This window comes from Aquila chrysaetos, chromosome 2 (genome assembly GCF_900496995.4).
Source record: "Aquila chrysaetos chrysaetos chromosome 2, bAquChr1.4, whole genome shotgun sequence".
Taxonomy (NCBI): Eukaryota; Metazoa; Chordata; class Aves; order Accipitriformes; family Accipitridae; genus Aquila; species Aquila chrysaetos.
Genome location: NC_044005.1, coordinates 44,398,711 through 44,404,710, shown reverse-complemented (window position 1 = coordinate 44,404,710; position 6,000 = coordinate 44,398,711). Strand labels below are relative to the sequence as shown.

At 55.3% G+C, this 6,000-nt stretch overlaps 1 protein-coding gene and 1 long non-coding RNA gene across 11 annotated transcripts in view; one reads left to right on the top strand and one right to left on the bottom strand.

Annotated features, from left to right (window-relative positions):
- Positions 1–863: 863 nt before the first annotated feature.
- On the bottom strand, positions 864–3,014 carry LOC121233716. The gene is made up of 2 exons (XR_005933723.1): positions 2,905–3,014; positions 864–1,342 (listed from the first exon to the last, which is right to left on the bottom strand). It is a non-coding gene; the product is annotated as an uncharacterized LOC121233716 (long non-coding RNA).
- Positions 2,015–6,000, top strand: part of PHF21A (PHD finger protein 21A) — a 136,982-nt gene continuing 132,996 nt past the window's right edge. For 3 of the 10 annotated variants that reach the window (XM_030039553.2, XM_030039545.2, XM_030039562.2), the window contains exon 1: positions 3,271–3,768. The gene's annotated coding sequence lies outside the window, so the exon portion shown is untranslated. Of the gene's footprint in view, positions 2,106–3,269; positions 3,769–4,236; positions 4,593–6,000 lie in introns of those variants that run through there. The other 7 variants (XM_030039536.2, XM_030039512.2, XM_030039580.2 and 4 more) reach the window with 5 other exon arrangements.

Genomic DNA, 6,000 nt, shown 5'->3' with positions numbered 1-6,000 from the left:
AACTTGCTTGTTAACCAGAAAGATAAAAACCAGTGAAATAAACAGGCTTTACTCAGTATTTATTTTTCTGGTGCCTCTATCAAAAACTCTGAAGGACAAAAGCAACTCCGGTGTGATTGTTTTCAGAGTAAGCTGACTCCTCTTCCTGCTGCAAACCCTAAGTGAAGGTAAAATTAAAATCCAGGCTCATGCCTGGGTTGTAACACTCAGCCTCCATGGCTTGAACTGCTGGTAGCAAAAGTTTACATGGAGGCGGAAAAGTCTGAGTATCGTGGCTGGGATTTTCAGGGGGTTTTAAAAATTGGTTATGGACTCGGGACTGGAGGGGCGAGAGGAGGGACAGGGCTGGACGGTGCCCCAGCCCCAGGAGAAATCGCAGTAAACTAAGGTGCAGATCTGACAGTAATTGACCTGTTTGCGGTACTGCTTTATCTACTGAGTGGCTGTAGAAGTAAAGTAGAAAGAAGTATAAAAAGCAAATACACATTTATTAAAAATTGTGTCATATTTTTACTACACTAACCGTAACGCTTCTTGTCACGATTGGACACGTTAGAAAAGGTACCACGATGGCAGTAGATTTTTTGGTAGATTTAGATTTTTTGGTAGTCCCGTGCACGTGACCTTGCCTGTTAATCCATGAACTGTGCACCTATCAGTAATTATTTGTATTTGATCAGCACCCTGATATTTTCTGTGGTTTTATTTTTTTAGTACTCCATCAGCCCTGCTGTTCAGAATCATACCCAGCTTGCAAAAAAAAAAAAAAAAAAAAAAGAGAGAGGGAGAGAAAGAGGAAAAAAAAAGGGGGGGGTAGGAGAGATTGCCTCAAAAAGAAAAAGCCAAACAATGTGACATTTAAAAAAAAAAAAGGCATTTTTGGATGACTCTATTTGCTTCGTACCTTTTCCTTTTTGTGCCTTTAAGGTTTGTGTCTTCAAGCTCATATCTACAAACCCACAGGCTAGAAACTTAATTAAAAAAAAATAAACCTGACTTTCTTGCATAATTGTATGAGTCCAGGAGCTACAGCTTTAAGAAAGGCACCAAATGTTGTGAAGTTCACAATTAAATCACACAGAACTTGGCAACCAACTGATGGAAAAGAAGTGGAAAATTAACAGCAATTAAATAAACAATGGCTTGGTAGCCCAATTTTTTGACAGTTGAGAGGGAACCTTGCTGTAAATCCCCGCTCACGTTGAGCACACCAGAATCCTCCAGATGATAAAACTGTGCATTACTGCCCAATTACGATGAGTCCCTGAGTTACTCATCATGACTGCTTTATGGATTTAGTTTCACAACATAATAATGAGTTCATCGTGGTTTCCTGAAGCATCTGCAGAGATAATGCAAACACTTACTTTTCTTCCCAACTTGTGAACATTTTGAAGAAATAAAGTGATGCGAGAGGCTATTAAAAAAAATCGGTTTTGCATTGCATCAAACCCCGGCTTTCTGTGAGAGCTCATGCAAATCCCGCAGCGTCCAGAACACGTCCCACTGCTTTAGCAATGGTGGCTCCGATGTAAAGGCGAGGTTTTAAGTATTTCTGAGACTCTGGAGACTTTCAGAAGCCGGAGACGCACGGGGGGGTGTGTGTGTGCACGCTATGCCTGTAACTTAAGCTTAGTTTATCGCAGATAAGAGCTGATCCTGCACGGAGCGGCTGTTTGGGCAGCCTCCAGCAGCCCATTGTGCTGTGGCTGGGTACTGGGGGGGACACACACACACGGTCCCGAGCTGCCTTTTCACGCGGACCCAGAAACGTCCGTGGGTCTGAGTAAGCCAGAAGCCTTGCAAGATCTTGACCCTGTTGTTAGCAGCACCCCCCCCCCCCGCCCCAGTCGAATTCACGTTTATTTGCCTTTCACGTCGACCGCAGAAAACGTTCAAATTCGTGATATGTAACTTCACAGTAACTTTCTGACTCGCCGCGATTTTTTTTTCTTTCGGGAGGGGAATTAAAAGAGGAAAGGGGAGGAGGAAAAAAAAAAAAAAAAAAAGAAAGAGAAAGGCAGGGAAAGCTGATGCGCTGCCGTGTCCCCCCCCCCCCGCTGCTCGCACGAAAGCAAATGGCAGCATCCCCCGGCGCTGGAGTAGTAAGTTAATAAATAAATAAGCAAACCCCATTGCACGAACGGCAAGGCGGAAAAGCGGCGGAGGAGAGGAGGAGGAGGAGGAGGAGGAGGAGGAGGAGGAGGAGGAGGAGGAGGGAGGGAAAACCCTCCCCGGCCGCACGGCGAGCGGGTGCGCTATTTCTGCGAATAACATGGCAGGGCCGGCGATGCGCCGGGGAGGGGAAGGGGAAGGGGAAAGGAGGGCGGCTCTTCCTGGGCGCGGGCCCGGGCCGCCCGGCCGCGCACCCCGCCGTGGTGCATCAGCAAAGCCCCTTGCATGAGGATGAGGATGAGGATGCCGCTCTTCCTCCTCCCCCCCCCCCCCCCGCCTCGCCGCGGCCGCCGCGCCCCCCCCCGCGGCCCTGTTGCATCAACTTCCTGTGCGGAGCCCCTCGCGGCGGGGCCCCGCGCGCGCGGCTCCTCCCGCCCGCCCGCCCCAGCTTCCTGCGCGCGGCCCCGCGCCCGCGCGCCCGCCGCCGCGCCCGCGCCCGCCGCCGCGCCCGCGCGCGCCGCCCCCGCCGAGCCCCGCGCGCCGGCCGGCCGGGCGGGGGGAGGGGAAGGCGGCGGGAGGGGAGAGGTAGAGGGGGGGGGGAAAGCTGGGGGGGGGGGCGCGCGCGCTGGCCAAGCCCGCCCCCCCCCCCCATCCTCGCCCCCCTGCCCCCCGTCCGGTAGCGGCGGGGCGGGTGCGGTGCGTCCGCCCGGTGCCCCCCGCCGCCGCGGCCGGCGGCGCCGCTCCGGCAGAGTTTGGTGCCCTACTTCACTCTACTTTAGTTTCACTCACTTTACATCCGGGCTTTTTCCCTAGGCAATGGGGGCCGCAGCACAGCCCGTTCCTTAGGCAAAGGGAAATAAATTCGCCGCACCGACACGTCAAGTAGTCCCCCTCAGGAGAAGCCGCCGAGCCCGCCCTCCCGCCCTCACGGCTTCCCCCCCCCCCCCCCCCCCTCCCGCCTCTTCCCGGCCCGGGCTCGGCCGGCGGCGCCCCGCCGCCGTCGCGGCGGCGGGGGGCGGAGTGGAGTGGGGTGGGGGGGCGTGGGCGTGGGCCCGTCGGTCCGGGCTCCCCCCCCCCCCCCCCTTCCCCCGCGGGTCTCCGGCGGCGGGCCGGGCCGGGCCGGGGCGGGCGGGGGCGCGCGCGGCGGCGTGTCGGGAGCGCGCCGCAGGCAGGCAGGCAGGCAGGCAGGCAGGGAGGCCGGCGGCGGAGGGATCCCGGCGAGCGGTGCTGCGGCCGGGCCGGGTGAATGGGATTGAAGAAGAGTTCAGCTTCTCGGCTTGTTTTTGTGTCACAGTTTCTCTCCTCCTGCGCCTCTCCGGCTTCGTGCCTCCCTCCCCGCCCGCCCCCTCCTCCCCGCCGCAGGAGGAGCCCCCCGCGGAGAGGGGGAAGGAAAAGGACCCCACAGAGGCGAGAGCGAGCGAAGAGGAGGAGGAGGAGGAGAAGGGAGCAACCTACCATCTTCCACTCCCCGCTTAGCTTAAAGAAAGTGAGAGGAGGAGAGAGAGAGAGGCGCCCAGAAGAGGGGGACAGGGAGGCCCGGAGGAGCGGCGGCGCCGGCACCCTCCCCCTATGAAGAAGAGTCCTCCCCCTCACAGAGAGGTCCTGCCAGGGGGACCCCGGCCGGCCCGCAGCAGCACCGCCGCCGCCAGCAGGGTGTAGTATCCCACCTTTCGGATTCGCCTCCTCCTCCTCCTCCTCTTCCTCCTCCCTGCCCCCCTCGGGCGCCGTCCCCCCCCCCCCCATCCTTTCCTCCCTCCCCCCCCCCCCCCCGCGCCCCCCGCCGCCGCGGGGCTTGGGGCGCCGAGGGATGGCGGGGGGGGGGGGGGGGTGTCTCGCCCCGCACTCTCTCCGGCCAACTTGGCGATGAGGAGCAGCAACTTCGCCGCGGCCCCCGGCCCCTCCCTCGGGGGGGGGGGGGGGGGGGGGGGAGAAGAGCGGAGCGTCCCGGGGCGCCGGCGCGGCCCCCCCCCCCCCCCCTTTCCCCCGGCCTCCCCGGCGGGCGCCCGCAGAAGTTTGCGAGCGGGAGCGGGAGAGGTGGAGGAGGGTGACACTTGGGGTAAAAGGAGGAGGTGACACATTGGGGTTGGGGGGAGGAGCAGGGGAAGGAGATGACACATTGCACTGGGGATGGGGTGGGGGAGGGAGGCTTATCCCCTCCCCTCCGGTTTCCTTCAGGATGATTATTTCCAGGCCCTTTTCTCTCGGTCGGGTCCTTCGCCGCGATGCTGTCGGGGAAGTTTTATTATTATCTGGGAAATGATGCCGCTTTCGGTGATGGATAATTCGTAGTAAAGCCGCTGCTGCGGTTTTTTTTTTTTTTTTTTTTTTTTTTTTTCTCCTCTCTCCTTCTTCCCTCCTCCTTCCTTTCATTCGTCTTTGTGGCCCGAGCAGCGCCGGGAAAATTCCGTTTCTTCTGCAACTTGTTATTCTGGAGCCGGGCCTGCCCCCCTCGCCCTGGGGCTGCCCTTCCCGCACAGGTACGGAGCTCGGGGCCGGGGCGCCGCCGGGGTTTCCCACTCCTGCTCCGGCACAGCTGCCGGCATTGGGGACGGCTACTTCTTTATTTTTATTTTTTCCCTCCCTCCTGCGTCTGCGTAGGCGGAGTGGGGCTCTATGTGGGACTCTGCCATTTGGTCTAGTCCTCTTGTGTATGCTCCTTTCTTCACTTGCCTTCCTGCGGGATATTTTTTTTTTTTTTTTTTTTTGGTGGTGGTGTGTGTTTTGTTTTTTCTTTCCCGTATTATTCCGAGCTTCGCTGTCGGTAGAGCTTTTCCCCCCAACCACCTCTGCAGTTTGGTGGGTGCTGGCAGGATTGTACGCCGAGGTTTTTAGGTGAATTCTTACTGGATTAATGCATGGAGCTCTTCATTCAACTTCTTCTCAAGTGTCAAAAAATGAGGCTATGAACAGATGTGTTTCAATATGGAGAGATTTCCAAGTTCCTAATTCTTGGGGGTGGAGGAAAGAGTGCCATTGGAGAGTGGCTTTTGTTTTCGATTGGTGAACAAATGTCATCACATTTCAGTCACGTGCTGTAATATTCTTTGTTCAGCTATCAAAGTATGATATCTGCTACACCTGTTCCCACTTTTTAATTGTAAGTAACGGTGATTGCCTGCAAATCTTATAATTGTGGATAGGGGCACTTCCCCTCTGTCTCCCCCTCCTACCCCCTGGATGTTTGTTTGGGCCCAAGCGCTGAGCTTGACAATGAACTTTTGTTCACTGTGGAGACTGCATGTAAAAAGGTCCCACTGGGGGTAATAACTTGCGTGTCACGGGAAAGTTGTGTACTGTGATGTACGGTAGGTCTGAGCATGGAAAAAAATAAGGTGGGGACATGCACTCGCTAATGGCAAGGCTCTAGTAAGGGGTACTAGGCTCCTTTGGGCCAGTGAAGTTTCTTAACTAGATATGCTGTTGCTTGTTACTGGGTTAAAGGACAGATACTCCTGTACAGTCATATAGACAGATAGGTACATCTTTTTTTGCTTAGCTGTAGATTTTCAGGTATCAGAAATAAAACGGATTTTGGTTGTCTGTTTACTTTTTTTTTTTTTTCCCCATTGTGCTCACTTCAAACAATGAAGACACCTGCTTAGTTTCAGTTTTGTAAGTCAGCTTCCTCTGGCTTTCCTGTGCTTGCCCGGAGCTAGCTGGTGAGGCTGGATACGCTACATAGCGGGGGAATGTTTAACTTTGACGAAAAGAGGCTTATTTCGGGGCTTAATTTGTGAAGAAAATAACATGCTTTTCAAAGCCTTGGAAAAAACCCCAAACAAACCCTCAAAATCTAAAATTCATGACTTCTACCCGGTTAATGTGTAATGGTAAAACTTTTATATTAAACTTGTTAGTGATTGCGTGTACTATAACTTTATATTT